At 38.4% G+C, this 15,040-nt stretch overlaps 1 long non-coding RNA gene across 1 annotated transcript in view; it reads right to left on the bottom strand.

The window, feature by feature from the left end:
• Positions 1-576: 576 nt before the first annotated feature.
• LOC311593718 overlaps positions 577-15,040 on the bottom strand; it is a 65,919-nt gene continuing 51,455 nt past the window's right edge. Inside the window, exons 3-4 of the long non-coding RNA XR_014777809.1 lie at positions 4,332-4,438; positions 577-778 (exon numbers count right to left, since the gene is read on the bottom strand). This is a non-coding gene — a long non-coding RNA (uncharacterized lncRNA). The remainder of the gene's footprint in view (positions 779-4,331; positions 4,439-15,040) is intronic.

The following is a 15,040-nucleotide window of genomic DNA, read 5'->3' as shown; positions in this document are numbered from 1 at the left end:
TTCTTGTGTACTTACTGATAGTTCAGTTTTGGCTCAGTCAGTTTTGCTTCTGTGTCTTCCTATGTTAAAATGATTATGATTTTAGTTTATTTAGAGTATATAGGTATGTTCTAAGAAACCAGCTCTAAAATTAAAAGATTCTATGATTAAATTTATATTACAGAAACCTAAAGCAGCCTTGTATCACAATATATAGTAAAAGAACATGGTACTCCATGAGAAAGACTGAATTATAGCCACCTTCCTTCCTGTGGAAAGCCAAGCCACATCTACATGTATGCTAAGGATGAGGCCTTTCAAATTTTTCCTTACTAAGAAGAATGTGTGTAAGAATATGACTTAGAAGTAAAATGAGAGACCTGCTCTACGTATTGTTTCCACCATGTAACACAGAGCGAGCATTCAATATGCTAGCTGTTTAGTGCCCGGCCTGAAAATGCAGTATTATAAACTGCCTTGACATCTGAAATTGTAGATACAATCCAGCATTCAAACAACTCTTCTCTTTTTTTTTTTTATGCCGTAGAGCCTGAGTGTGATACCAATTCATGCCAACAGAGGGTCTCCTACCTTCCATCCTCAAACGAGCTAATCCCATCCTCCACCGGGATGGAAGGTCTGTCTCCCGTAGCCTTGAAATCACCAGTATGTTCTTCTATTAAAATCCCCGTGTGTCATCCTATGGTATGCAGCTCATCATGTTCTGGCTTCCGAGTCTATGTGCCTAGTAAGTTGATCTGAATCTTGTGAGTCACAGGTCCGACACATAGGCTTCCCTCTAGTGGTGAAGAGGAGGCAATCAAACCATCTCCTGTCAAAACTTCTAGCAGTTGCACATGACATGATATTAGTTAATATTCAGTGCACCGTCAATGTGTATATTAAAGCTCCTCAATTTAGAAAATAAGGAACTCTACAGACTATAGCACTGAGGCTGAGTCTCCGTGGACTTACAGTTCGAATATCCACAATGCTGTGATGCTGATTTCCACTTCAGTTTACATAGAACTGCCTATAGCATTCAAACAAATTAGCAGATTATTACAGATTTTGTAAGTTATCATGTCTAAAGACTGTTGGAGGAGCTGAACTAGGACTTTAGCTTCTTGCATAAACTTATGAATATATATATATATATACATATATGCATTGTATATGTGGATTTGGTTTATGTGTATACATATATAAATGTAATACAGATACACATACTCATATAAACATATATACATACATACACACACTCATACATATATATGGATTTAAATAAGAAAAGAGTTTTGAGAAAGGATATAACTAGATAATTTTGCACTTCTGCTACCTATATTCAGCAGAGATTCAACTGGGGGGAGATTGAAATTATAATAACTAGAAAAATATAAGAAAACTGACAGAGGTGGTACCCATAGATGTTTAATGTACCCACATAGTATAGGCCATCCCAATGCTAAAGATGATACAGTCTCTCAGCTAAATCAAAGCATGCTGCCATTGTCCCCATGACCTACACAATTTCACCACAAAATCACCAAAGAGACTCTTCCACGTTTGTCTGTGGTTTAAGTTATCTCTAGTATTATTATTGCATAGGTCTCTTTTGCCAGTGACTGTCACATTGTTGCTGTGACCATTGTTACCAACAGTTACCCAAAGGTCACAATGTCTGATATTTACATCACTTTCTGGTGAAGAAACAGCTCAACATTCTCTGCAGTTTTTTATGGAGATCATGCTAATTATCGAAAAAGCCAAGGGTTTTATTTTTCTTTTCTTTATAGTTTGCTTATGCTCCTCAGGTGAGCCATGGGCCTGGCATCATATTCTGTCCTGTTTCTTCTTTTTTTTTTCCTCCTTTATTAATTTATTCTTGTTACATCTCAATGGTTATCCCTTCCCTTGTATCCTCCCATTCTTCCCTCCCTCCCAATTTCAACACTTTCTTCTTATGCTGGCAAACTTGTATCAGCAAAACCATTAACATCAGTAAATGCACACAGAAGGTCTGCAGTTGCAGTGACTCCCATTTGACCGGAGGGCTTGCACACATATCTGCATTGCTCACTGCATAAAAACCTCTCTAGTGGGAACAAGGCCTGTGCTGGAAGCTAGGTCTTTTTTTCCTGGAGAAAACAGGCTAGAAGGAAGAAGGAGAATTATACTTACTAAGGCTCTCAGTCAGAAAAGCAGATCCAGTAAAAGACAAGGGGCAGATAGATGCTGGAATATGTTGGAGAAGAAATTGGCATCAATCAGGCTGGTTGTGAGCAGATAATGGATGTCCAGAGATTTCTCAACAGCCCTGTAAAGGCCTTAGCAAGACTTTCATTTCCAGTACTCAGTGCCAGCAACTTAAGAAAGGGGTACTGGGAAGAGACTTGAGATCACAGTTGTCAAAGCACAATGTCCTGTTCATTGACCTCTGTGGTAACTTGGTCAGAACCCCCAGATGGGACAGACTTAGCCTTTCTTTAGGACAGAAGAAAGACAGAAGCCTTAAGTAATGCATCCCAGGAGTCTTTGCTGCTGCTTTTCTCTTCATCTGCTTGATGCCCTGGCTGCTTCTCAGCAAAGACACCTGACTGATTTTTCTATCACTCTTTAATAGTTAATCCCCACCTTGTCGGTTAAAATATTTCAGCAACTCCCTCAGGCCAGATAAAACCGAGTAAGTTTAAATTAGATGCCTCAGCACCATCAGTCATTCAGAAAGCTTCCAGACAGAGCTAACATACCATCTCACTCATTATAGACAGAGGGTCTTGAATGAAACCCCTTAATGGGCCTTCTTCCTGACTCTGGGGCACAGTGCAATACATCTGTACTACACCTCAGTAGGAATTTCTTCACAGTCCTTTGGAAAGAAAATTTCGTATTAACATGAAACCTCAACATTTCTCAACACTGTAAAACTCTGCTTTTAGCAAAGTGCTGTCAGCAATGCTGCAAATCTGATCCTGTTACCCCTGTGCTAAAACACATTCAAGGATTCCTGCCATTCGTCACTGCATGCTGCCCTACTTATGCTTGCTGGAATGCAAAGGCTAGTGCAATTCAGATGAACTGATCTTTTGCAGTCTTACCTAGTCTGTGTAATAGCCCCAAACACTTTTATACCCCCCATCCAAACAACTCATATACAACTTTGTTGAAAAACAACATTTTGGTCTCCACGTCCATTTACGGAAATTGTACCCATCCTTTAAAACCCTTATCAAGTGCTACCTTCTGCACTATGCCTTTTTATATCTTGAACATGTACAGAGACTCTCTACCCTACATATTATCTGGGTCTTCAATTGTTTAAATCTACACAAATTTCACCTCTGAAAGTCTTGTAACTTGGTTTCAGGTGTGCTCAGTTTTGTAGCTTTCGTTATCTATGGACATCTCCATGAAGCACGCCATACTTTATTAGCTGTGTTCTACCCACCCTTTCTTATTTTGTAGCCTGCATCTCCTCTTTGATCTTTGCCTACATCTTTTATCTCATCTGTATCAAACACCTTTTAAGTAACAAAAACAATGTCATGGTTTAACAAATGCCAAGCCTTCCAGTAAAGTTCTGAAGAACAAAGTTTGCTATTGGCTGCAAGAATTATTGCACTATTGTATAGACTTTGGGTGGGAAAAGCCAAAAGCAGGGCTAACTGCTATTAGTGTTAGTAATGCCAACTCATTGAAAATGTCTGAGGAAACCAACCAAGTTCCCCAGCATAGTCTGGATGAAATTCTGAGGAACTCAGTGACATATGCTAAGGATGAAATGAAAGTGAAATGGCAGCATGTCCTTAGGTCCCAGGATTAATGCTAAGCATAACGACCTGTTCACTGGAGAAATTCAGCAAAGGAAGAAGTGGGTATTTTTCATGAAGGGGAAGAAAGATTACAATAGTTCAGATATGAGCTCATTTGGGCTTAGTTTCACACAATAAAAAATTAATTTCATATTGGCTAATGAGTTTTCTCAGTGGGTAAAGATTCTTGCCACCACTCTGTCAATGATCTGAGTTTGACTCTAGGAACCTTCATTGTAGAAATAAAGAACTCTGACTTCCATGCATGCATTATCACACACACACACACACACACACACACACACACACACACACACACACACAGGAGGGAGGGAGGTAGAGAGAGAAAGAGAGAGAGAGAGAGAGTGAGTGAGTTGGGATGGAGACGGGGAGAGAAAGATACAAAAAAAATACGAACAAGTTTTTTAAAGCAGTACCATATTAATGGCATTTTCCCAGCTATATTTCCTTTTAGTGTTTAATGAACAGATTTTTCCTTCTTATAGCTATTTTTTAAGATGCAGAATAGTGAACTCTTACCTATTTCTTGACATCCTTTTCTAAGTTGCCTCAGGACATTTTGAGTTGCTACAGTCGCATCAGTTCACAAATTGTAAAGCGACTGTGTGCTTTTCACGGAGCCACAACTGAAATGGAGTTTGAAAGAGCTTATTTATCATCTATAGAGACACTTAAACAGTAAGCACATAGATACAAGAAATGTAACAAAGAAACTCAGGAGAATGCACTTTCCATTCCTTCAGAATCCCTAACTCAAGAGATTCAAACCATTGAAATGATATCAGCAATAATTCATGTCAGCATATATTTTATAGCAACTTAAGAGCATAAAAAATGAAAATGTAACACTTTGGGAGAAATCAGAATCCACACCATCAAGCTGAGTTACAAAGAATTTTCATTTTATTATTTTTTAAGCACATGGTTAGCTGAATTGACTGAGTTCAAAATATTTCTGGTTCCAGATTCCTTAGGATCTCACAAACAAATTTCATTCATTGATAACTATGATAATTTTAGGTAGTTGATCTGAAATAATGCTGGAAACATTCTTCAAATTTTAAATTTTTGAAAACTTTATATGTGAGCACTGCATCTACACATGTAAGCACCTTCTTTTACATTCCAATTCCTCTCATATTCTTCTCCCTCCCATATTCATGCCTTGTTTTTGTCAATTATTTTGTTACAAGCTGGGCATGGTGGAAGATGCGAACATATGTATATGTGTATATATATATATATATATATATATATATATATATATGTTGGCAAAATGGATTACATATCAGTAAATATATTATATATACATATGCATATGTGTGTATATTCATATATATGTATATACACAAAATTTAAGTATTCTAATCCCGTTATATATGTATATATAATATTTATATAACATAGTGTATATCCTCTAACTCTAATCATAAACTCAAAGCTAATGTGGCCTGTAGCCTTTCTTGGTCATGTGTAAACTCTAAGTAACAATTAAGACTGCCTTTAAAGAAAGAAAGGTTAGGTGCAATGGTATTGCAAAGGAAGAAATGAGTCTAATCCACTAAGCCATGAACTCCAAGATCAACGTGACAGGTTTCTAAGGTGTTAAAAACAATCCACCTGGATACTAAATAAATGGAAAAACAAAAGGCTCTATTTATAATTATATATTATGTAATTTATTTATATCTTTATGCGTAACTAACACATATTATATATAACAGTGAAAGAACTGATTTACAAATAACCACATACTCTGAGGACATTTACCCTTTTCATTTTTAATTTGTGGTGTAGTAAATTTAAAAGAAATTGTAGTCTACTTAACTTGGAATTACTTAGCTACTAAGTGGTTTTCAGTTGGCAGGAATGTGAACGCTTCTGTTTTATGAAGATATTTTTGGTGACAATGTTGGAGTGTAAAAGGGGAAAGGGAAAACTGACAAACTCCTAGTGAAGGATGGTGGCCTGAAAAATAGGAGGAAAGGGAGGAGATGCACTGGGCAGGCCAGGTTATTCAGCAGGGGCTATACCTTGATGGCTGTGAGGCAACGGTTTCCTTTGGTACCTGAGCTTGTGAAGTAGAACCATTAGTAAAGCATCACTGGGAGTGCAGAGCACATGGGAAGATTTGTGGATGTTCGGGATGAGAAACAGTATGATCCAGCACATGCTGAGGAGACCAGCAGGGGACACCTTCTAGGTAGACATGTTTGGGTAGTGCTTGAGTAATTCAATATTTTACCCAAGAGAGACCAGATGGATATTCAGATTAAGGACTCCTTTTAAACATAGATGCTACTGGAGTTGTTTATCTTTCAAATGAAGCGTCCAAATTTAAATTTCTTGGAAGTACTTAAAGCCTTATGCATTGATGAAATAAAGAATAAAGTAATGTCTTAGTGGTAGAATACTCTTCCTGAAAGGAAATGTTGCACCGACCTTCTTTTGCTACCCTGAAAGTGAAATTCTTTATGTATACACAGCTAATGGACTATGAAACACTTTTCTAAACCATACATGACTTTAGGATGCATGTTCTACCCTGGCACCTTGCTTTAATACTTCTTCTGTTTTCCATATGTCAAGGGATGAATGAACGTTTTTGTCACATGCCGTCACGGCCATGACATTGTCCTTTGCAATGGTCATGATTATGGTGCCAAGTGTCTTTAGATTCTATCTTCTGAAAATTTAAGGTAGAATAAAGCTTCCTTTTTTTTTTTAGTTGTTTCTGTGAGATATATTACAATAGCAATAAAAAAAAAAAACCCTGAATAACACAGCTTAATCTAACAGCAGGAAAATGACAAGAGTTCAATGAGGGAGGATTCAGTAGATATGCACAGAAGGGAGGAATGGTCAAGAGACTGAAGAGGGGCTGGAGAGGCGGCTAAGCACTCAAGAGTAAGGAGTCCTCTACCAGAGGACCCAGAGTCAATTCCCAGTATTGACATGGCAGCTTCCAAACTCCTGAAACTCCAGTTCCAGGAGATATCATGCAGTATTCTGGCTTCTGTAGGCACCAGGCATGTACATGGTACACAGAAGTATATCCAGGGAAAACAAACATGCACACAAACAATGAATACAACAAATAAAGAAAGAAAGAGGGGGGGGGGAGAGAGGAAGGAGAGGGGAGGGAGAAGGATCATGGATCCAAGTGTATACAGGATACATTTTCATCTAGAAAATATAAATAGGTTTTTATTTTTTTCCACATTAAGATGATGACTAAAGTAAATTAGAATGTATTGAGCATTTAAAAATAAATTTAAAGTAATTTAAAATGTGTCAAGAGTTCATAGAACAATTTTAGTGAGATTGACATGGTCCCTTTGTTTTAAATGCATGTAATTAAACATCATGCTATATAGTACAAATGTAAGCATATTCCTCCTTGGCAGTTAAAAATAACATTAAATGTACCAGAGACCATTCAGAAGATTTTCAGTATAGGATGAAAATCATGACCACCTCAAGAAGAGCCTGAGCAAAAGTAGGAGGCTAATAGTAGTGTGGGGCCAAAGAAACTGATTTGAATTAAATCAAAAGAGAAAGGCATGTGCTGTGAACTTAATCAAATGTCCTATACCTTTCCTTACTACACTCATTTTACAGATTGCTTCTCATGGCATTGTTTTTTGCTTTTTCTTTTTAGGTAGTGCTGATGCAATGAACGTTGAAGAATCATACACAGGAAGAAGAATGATAAAACACAATATGAGAGAATTGACAGTTACTGACCATGGGCCAGTGAGGTTTTGACTCAAGAGATCAGGGTTTGTTGTTGTTGCTGTTGTTGTTGTTGCTAAAGTATAATTTAAGTAGCTTACTCACTTAACTCAGGAGTAATCACTGACAGAAATTCACATACCATTTTCTGCATACTTTGAGTTTATATGTATGTTCCTCTTTGCATAAGAAATTACACACACACACACACACACACACACACACATTTCATGTATATCCTATATTTTTTAATCATGTAGTATATAAGCTAACACTGGTATTTAGCTTCAGTTGCCAGTACTTTTCCCATCTTAGAGAAGTCAGATTTGTATCTGTAATTTCATACTCATTCTGGGAGAGAAGTAATTACCCAAGTCATTTAAATTCTATTAATTCATGCATGCATCACTATTCATGAGCATATAAAGTGAATATGTTGTAGGTACATATCATAAGTATGTGGCTGTGTGGGCTTGTATGTGTCTATGTATTCCAGTAACTGAATTCCAATAAATTAAAAGTTAAGTGAATTCTGATGTGATTACTACGATTTATCTTCCTAGAAATTATTGGGCAACAATTCCTTCCTCATTGAGGAGGCTCATGAGAGACATAAATAAACAAACTTCATGTCTGTGAGAGCTGAAACTTGCAAGATTTGTGAAGGGTCCTCTTCAGGCTTATAAAAACAAAACAACTGCGTGAAGAGACTGACCAACCCAGCTACCTGCAGCAATGTCCAGGAGAACCGTTGAGCCTCCTGCAGATTGTAAAAAGAGCTCCAAGGTTCTAGTTTTGTGAGTTATCACCTGTGTTGATGAAAGCTTTTTGGTTACACTAATGTATTAGAATCACATCTGCCCCCATAGGTAACCCTTCACCCATACTCATATAAGTTACCCCAATAAAAACTCATTGGTTCACCAAGTTGGATTTTGGTATAACTTTACTTGGTTCTTTCATGGGTTCCTTTTGGGGATTGTGTAAATGTGTATTCTGTATCTCCAGAAGAAGTCTCTGACACAGCAAAATTAGTAAATTTGACATGTGACATAATAGCATTGGCTGAATAATAATTGAAAAGAGAATAGCTATCCTTAGAATAGACTTTTTCTATTCATCACATGCTTTCTCTGTTGCCCTGACAACAAACTACTGTAAACAGGGAAGGTATACCAGGAAGATTAGTAGAAGCCTTTGGTTAATGATGATTCTGACACTCCATGTCACCAGGCTCTGATGGTCTCTCAGTTTTATTCCTGAGAGCCTTTTTAGTTGCATTACACAGAGCTTCACCAGAACAAGTATTTACAAATATTCTTTTAAAAAATGAAATGGTGAACAGCATTGCTCTCAGAACCACTGCTACAACAGATTAGTTTTACTACTGATACTAGCAAAATTCCTTGGATTAAGCCCCCCATAAATGACCTGCACCTGGTTACTTGTCTGTCACTGCACCAGCATTGTGGGTAGGATGACAAAGGCACAGATATATAAGTTATTACTCCTTAAAAGCTGACATGGAGAAAATGGTTTCTTTTACATTTCAGCAAGAATTCACTATCTGCAGCTCTTTGTTTACTGGCAAGAACTTGCAAATTTCCTGCTGTCTATGTTGGCATGCTAATGGATGTGCTTATTTTGTGGGTTTTCTTTATGCAATCATATTGTTGAGATTTTATTAATGAAGATTTCGTGTATAGAAGATGGAGGCATCTAGTCCTCTGGCTAAAACAATGATTTTTCCTACTTTTTCACTATCTTCTGTGAGGCTAAGGTGTCAGAATTCTACTGAATCCTCAAAAAATATTTTAAAAGTTAAATAAAATTTATTTGGAAAAGAATGAAGCTCAATAGATCTACAATGCAAAACCCACATTATATGTAAAGTTCTCCACACAGCATCTGGATAATCTGAAGCCGATTTTTGATATTTCTTTATGTTAAAAGTGTTTGCTCCTTAGCCTAAAAAATCACATTAACACTAACATCTGCACTGGTAAGTTTGATATTACCTCATTCTCTTCTAAAATTTTAAAGTACTTTTTATTAAAATATACAAGTAAAAGTCCATTATTGTTTGTGTAAATCTTGTGTCAAATTATTATTTTCCAGTATAAAACCTGCTTGGTATTCTGTAATAAAATGAGTTCATAGTTTTATTATTTTACTTCTAAACATAATATTGACACCAATTCAATGAATAAAAATTTCCCAAAAGAAGTTTAGTGAATGATATCTTAGTTTGATTTCTATTGCTCTCATAAAATAGCATAACTAAAGGAAAATTTAGGAGAAAGGGGTTCATTTAATTTTATAGCAGACAGTCCATCATGAAGAGAAGTTAGGGCAAGAACTCAAGACAGGAACAGAACAAGGGCCATCAAGCAACACTGATTACTGGCTTGCTGACCTTGGTATGCTTTCTTATAACACCTATGGCCACATGGCTAAGCAGGGCTCTGCCCACACTGACTTAGGCTTTCCCATATAAATCATTAATTTTTAAAAAGCCCTAGAGTCCTGCCTGCGGGCAGTCTGGTGGTGGACAATTGAAGCTCCTCTCCTGGATAGCTATAGCCTGTGTCAATTTGAGAGAGGAAAAAAAACCTGGAAGCACATTTTTATATTATTATTCTGATAAAAATGTATATTAAAAAATAAAATTAAAACTGTTAACAGATGCTTGAATCAAATCTACCACCATCCCAGAGGGCCATGCCATGGCTTGCTCTTCCTGGTGAAGCCACATGCTCTGGGATTGCCTAAACTTAAAGTTTCTTCTTGTTACCTGGCTAAGGTGAACTAACCTTGGGTTACCACATGTGGACAGTATAAAATAACTATTTCACAAGGACCCAAGTATGCTAAGAATAATGCCATGGGGTACTTGGTTGCTTATTCTTTCAGTTTTTCTATCATTCACAGTCTTGTCTTAGAATGTTACAGAGATAATATAGGAAAAATAATATCTAGAACATAGCATGGTCTTTTGTTCACAGGAAAGAGTGAACGGAATTATCTTTTGTACATCATCAGAACTTATCTAGTAAAAAGAAAATCTGAGCTGGTATGCATAAAATTCTTCCTTTTACATAAAAATTGCAAAATATCTACATAAGATTCTATTTAACATCCAGACAAAAATAAAGGGTAAGGATGCTGAGTGAGTGTTAGCTCAACCAGTAAAATGTTTGTGATTCAAGTGTGAGGACTTGATTCAATCCCCAGAATATATGACGTCAAAAGTCTGGCTGGGCAGTGATGAATGCTTTTAATCCTATCACTTGGGGGGCAGAGGAACATGTATCTCTGTGAGGTTTACGCTATCCTGGTCTGCAAAGTGAGCCCAGGACACCAGAGCTCTGTTCCATAGAGAGCCTATCAAAACTCTGTCTAAAACAACCAAAGAGACCAACCAACCAACCAACCAACCAGTCAGTCTAGTGATGTGCACTTGTAATCTCAATGTCAGGGAGGCAGAAATAGGAAGGTCTTCTGGAGCTAATTGGCCCCCAAACCAAGGCAATTGTTCAAACTTCAGATGGAACCAAACCAAACCAAACAACAACATCAACAATAACCTAAGATGGATTACATTTCTGAGATGACACTGAGGTTGAGAACCATCCTCTGCCTGCATGAAATGCCCAAAAATTTACCAAAACCAAATTATGTAGGAAATGATGGGAAAAATAGAAAATTTGAATCTTATATCAATAATGTTCATGTTTAACTCAGCAAATCCTTAATTCGTTGAGTGTGGTAGGTAGTAGGCGTAGTGAAGGAATCATTTCGATAGTCATTTGTTAGTGTTGTCCTAAGAAGTATGTTGAGATTCTTCTCAGTTGCCTCATTATATGCACACACTGGCATTTCATTGGGGGAGACATATGCAACATCTACAACATTCCCCTAGTTGTCCTAAATTCAAATGATACTTTACTTTAGCATCTCATCATGGGGAAATGGACATAATTAAGTACTCTTCAAAGAAAAATAGACTCTGATACTGCAAATGCTATTAAATATTTACCATTGCAGTAAATTCCTGGGTAGAAAATGATTCTACCAAAGTAGATCAAATGAGAACATCACATTGCCTTGTAGCAACTGTGCATGGTTCTATCAATTATTAAACAATATATATCTTTAGGCATAAAATATACATGCAGAAGCTGCATAGTGTAGAATCTGAAGAGTATGAAAACAAGCTTGTCTAGAATCTGTTTTCTGGTCCTCCCAATTTTCAGTCCAGGCAGTAAGTTACTTTGCTCATCTGGGCAGGTAGAATTGCCTCGTATGACAGTTTACCCCCAATCTACAATTAAAAGGAAAAATGAAAAAGAAATAATTGAACAAAAGATGAGAGTTTAGTCTTTTTTATATGAAGTTTTAAATAGAACTAATCAAGAAAAGGTACTGGGTTAGAAAACTAAATTGAGTCATGTAAGACTCCTTGTGACTGAGCTAGACTTAGACAGAAAAAGCAAAAAATATACAAGGTACATGTCTCTAGAGAATCTCACTAGGCATGAAAATTGGGACCACCAGAAAAATTGAGCCAGCTTAAATGACAAAGTTAGCTTCTATTGAAATAGCACCAAGGGTCTAACTTTTGAAAGCTATGAAGATGGTTCAGTTGATTGGCCATCTGGATTTGAACCTCACATTCCACTAATTGGAAAGAGAGAACTGACTTCCAGAAGTTAACTTCAGGACTCTACATACAATCCATGGGCATAGCCATACCCCTTCAGACGCATACCCACATACTTACACACCTGTATCAACACACTCTTACCTGTATACCCACATCTTCAAATATTAACACCACAAACGAACAGAATTAAAAAAAAAATAACTATGGTATACCTAGGTTCCAAATGGGAGATGAGGCCAGACAAGCCACATATTTGAAAAATGAATTGTTTAAAAACAGTAATAGGGCATGTATGGTAGCTTGTATCTTTAAATCTAGGACTCAGTAGGATGAGCTGGGGTGAGATAGTATCTATGAGTTAACGTTATCCTCTGATACATATTGAAGTTTCAGGGCAATCAGATAGAAAAGGGGGAGAAGAGAAAGAAGAAGAGAGTTAAAGAGAGGGAGAAAGGGGGTATGGAGGGAGGGGTGAGGGAAGGAGAAGGGACGGAAGGAGAGAAACCTACTCTTAATAAAATAGAACAAGTGAAAACTGGGGACACAACTCAGTATAGTATTGTCTAGCATGCATGAGTCCTTAGAACTGTATTCACTGTACCTGATATTGCCTATAACACTAGCACTTAGAGGTGCAGGTAGGAAGGTAGAAATTCAAGGTCATCCTCAGCTCTATAAAGTATGTTCGAGACCAGCTTGGGATATATTGGATCCTGAAAAGGGGCTGGAGCTGTGTGATAGCTCAGTTAGTAAACAAATACAAGGATCTACAACCATTCCATGGAAGTCACATGAGAAATCCTGTTATGAATTTAAAACATCTATCTAGACTAAAACCAAGTTGATGGAGATGAGATATGACAGATTTTGATTTACATTCAGAATTTTAGACTCACCAAGATAGGGAAGAGGTTTTATTCAAGGTTGCCAAATACAAACAGCCAAAACACTATGAATGTAACATTTATATAATTCCTGATTGTTTCATGGTTCTTCATTCTATATGTAGTTTACTGTATATATACATATAGAACAAAAAGAAATCCTGTTATGGTGACCTGCACTGAGTCTCAGTACTGGACAAAAGAGATAAACAGATCCCAAGACCTAAGCATCTGTCTGGCTTAAATTTAGGATGAGCTACAGGCCAGAGAGAGATTTTGCTCTCACAACAAACAAGAAAAGGTTGGGGAGTTCCAAGACGGTAGGGACTGGACTGAGAACCACAGACTGAAAAAACTGCCAAATGCTAGGTGACTGGGTTCCTGTAAAGTGCAGACCACAGGCGGGCCTGGCCCCAGGTCAAACAACAGCCCACGGAGGTCCTGAACTCACTCCTCAGCCTTTGAAATGGAGACCACCTGTGACTTCAGCCGGCCTTTATAGCCCAGGCACAGTGTGTGGGACAGTTGAACACTGGAGCTCCTGACCTGGGGAAGTCTCAGGAAAACAGGTGAATCTGTCCTTGGATATCCCCTCTTGCCCCACGCCAGTCCAAGGAGACCCCCAAGATGACTGGGCATCCCATGCAATGGTGAACATGGTGCCCAGCTACAGTGTGCATGGTCCAGGTGGGTCCAGACTGGAGCCAGACAGCCTGCCTCAGTGGACTGAATCTGCAAAACTGGGCTGATAGAACTCGGCCAGGGTAGTCTCCATGCCTTGGCAGGGACTCCCAAGCTTGTTGGAGAAGCTGCACTCCCTGAGGGTCTGGAAGGGGGTCTGAATTGCTGCCACAGCTCAGTGGGACTGAACTGCCAAAGGTGCACAATTTAGAGTGGTCCACTATCTAAACTGGTCCAGGCAGGAACCTGACTGCAGACCACAACAGTCCAGACCTGTACAATTGGGCAGCTAAAGCCCAGCCGAGACAGTACCCATGGCCCGACATGGACTCCCACGCTTGTGGGAGAAGCTGGACTGCCCTAGGGGGCCTGGAATGTGGTCACAACTTGATAAGACTGAACTGCCAAAGGTGTGCAATCTAGACTGGTCCAATATCTAAACTGTTCTGGGCAGGAATTTGACTATGGGCCACAGAGGTCTGGGCCTGAACAATTGGCCAGGTAAAACCTGGCCTGGCCAGTCTCCGTGGACTGGCACGGTCTCCCACACACTTGGGAGAGGCTGGATTGCCCCAAGTGGTCAGGACAGAAAATCAAACAGCGGCCCCCAACACAGCTGATATGAATCTCCTCAGTAGCATGAAAGGGATCAGGCAGAAGCCTACCTCTGCTGACCGAGCCAGGAACTTAAAGTGTAAAACAAAGTCACCTGCAGCAGAAACCAGTTCACCTGGCGGTTCCAAGGAAGAACTCCCTGATACCCCCACAGGCAAGGACAAGTCACCTATAATCACTCACCAACTATCCACTCTCAATAACCAGTAAAGGACACCAGAACCTACCACCCAACATCAGAGATAGCACAAAGACTAAAGAACAGCTTAAGAATGCAAACAACAAAAACCAAAACAACTCGGAATCTCCAGATCCCAGCTATGCCAAAGAAATCAACCCTGAGAACTCAGACGCAATCAAAATAAAAGAAAATGGCCTCAAATCCTTAATAATGAAGATCATAATGGAGGAACCAAATAATATCTGTAATCAAATGCAGGAAGATGGAGCCAAACAGGTGGAAGACATAAAAGAGGCCTATAGAGAGGCACTGGAAAATATTCAGGAAAATACAAACAACCAGAAGAATGAAATCAAGAAAACAGTTCAAGATCTGAAGATGAAAATGGAAACAGTGATGAAGGTACAGACAGAAGAAAAACGGATTGAGAGGTCTTAGAGAAGAAAGTAAGCAACATAGGGTGAGC

Source organism: Acomys minous (genome assembly GCF_964271855.1).
Source record: "Acomys minous genome assembly, chromosome: 3".
Classification (NCBI taxonomy): Eukaryota; Metazoa; Chordata; class Mammalia; order Rodentia; family Muridae; genus Acomys; species Acomys minous.
This window is presented reverse-complemented; position numbering and strand designations above follow the sequence as displayed.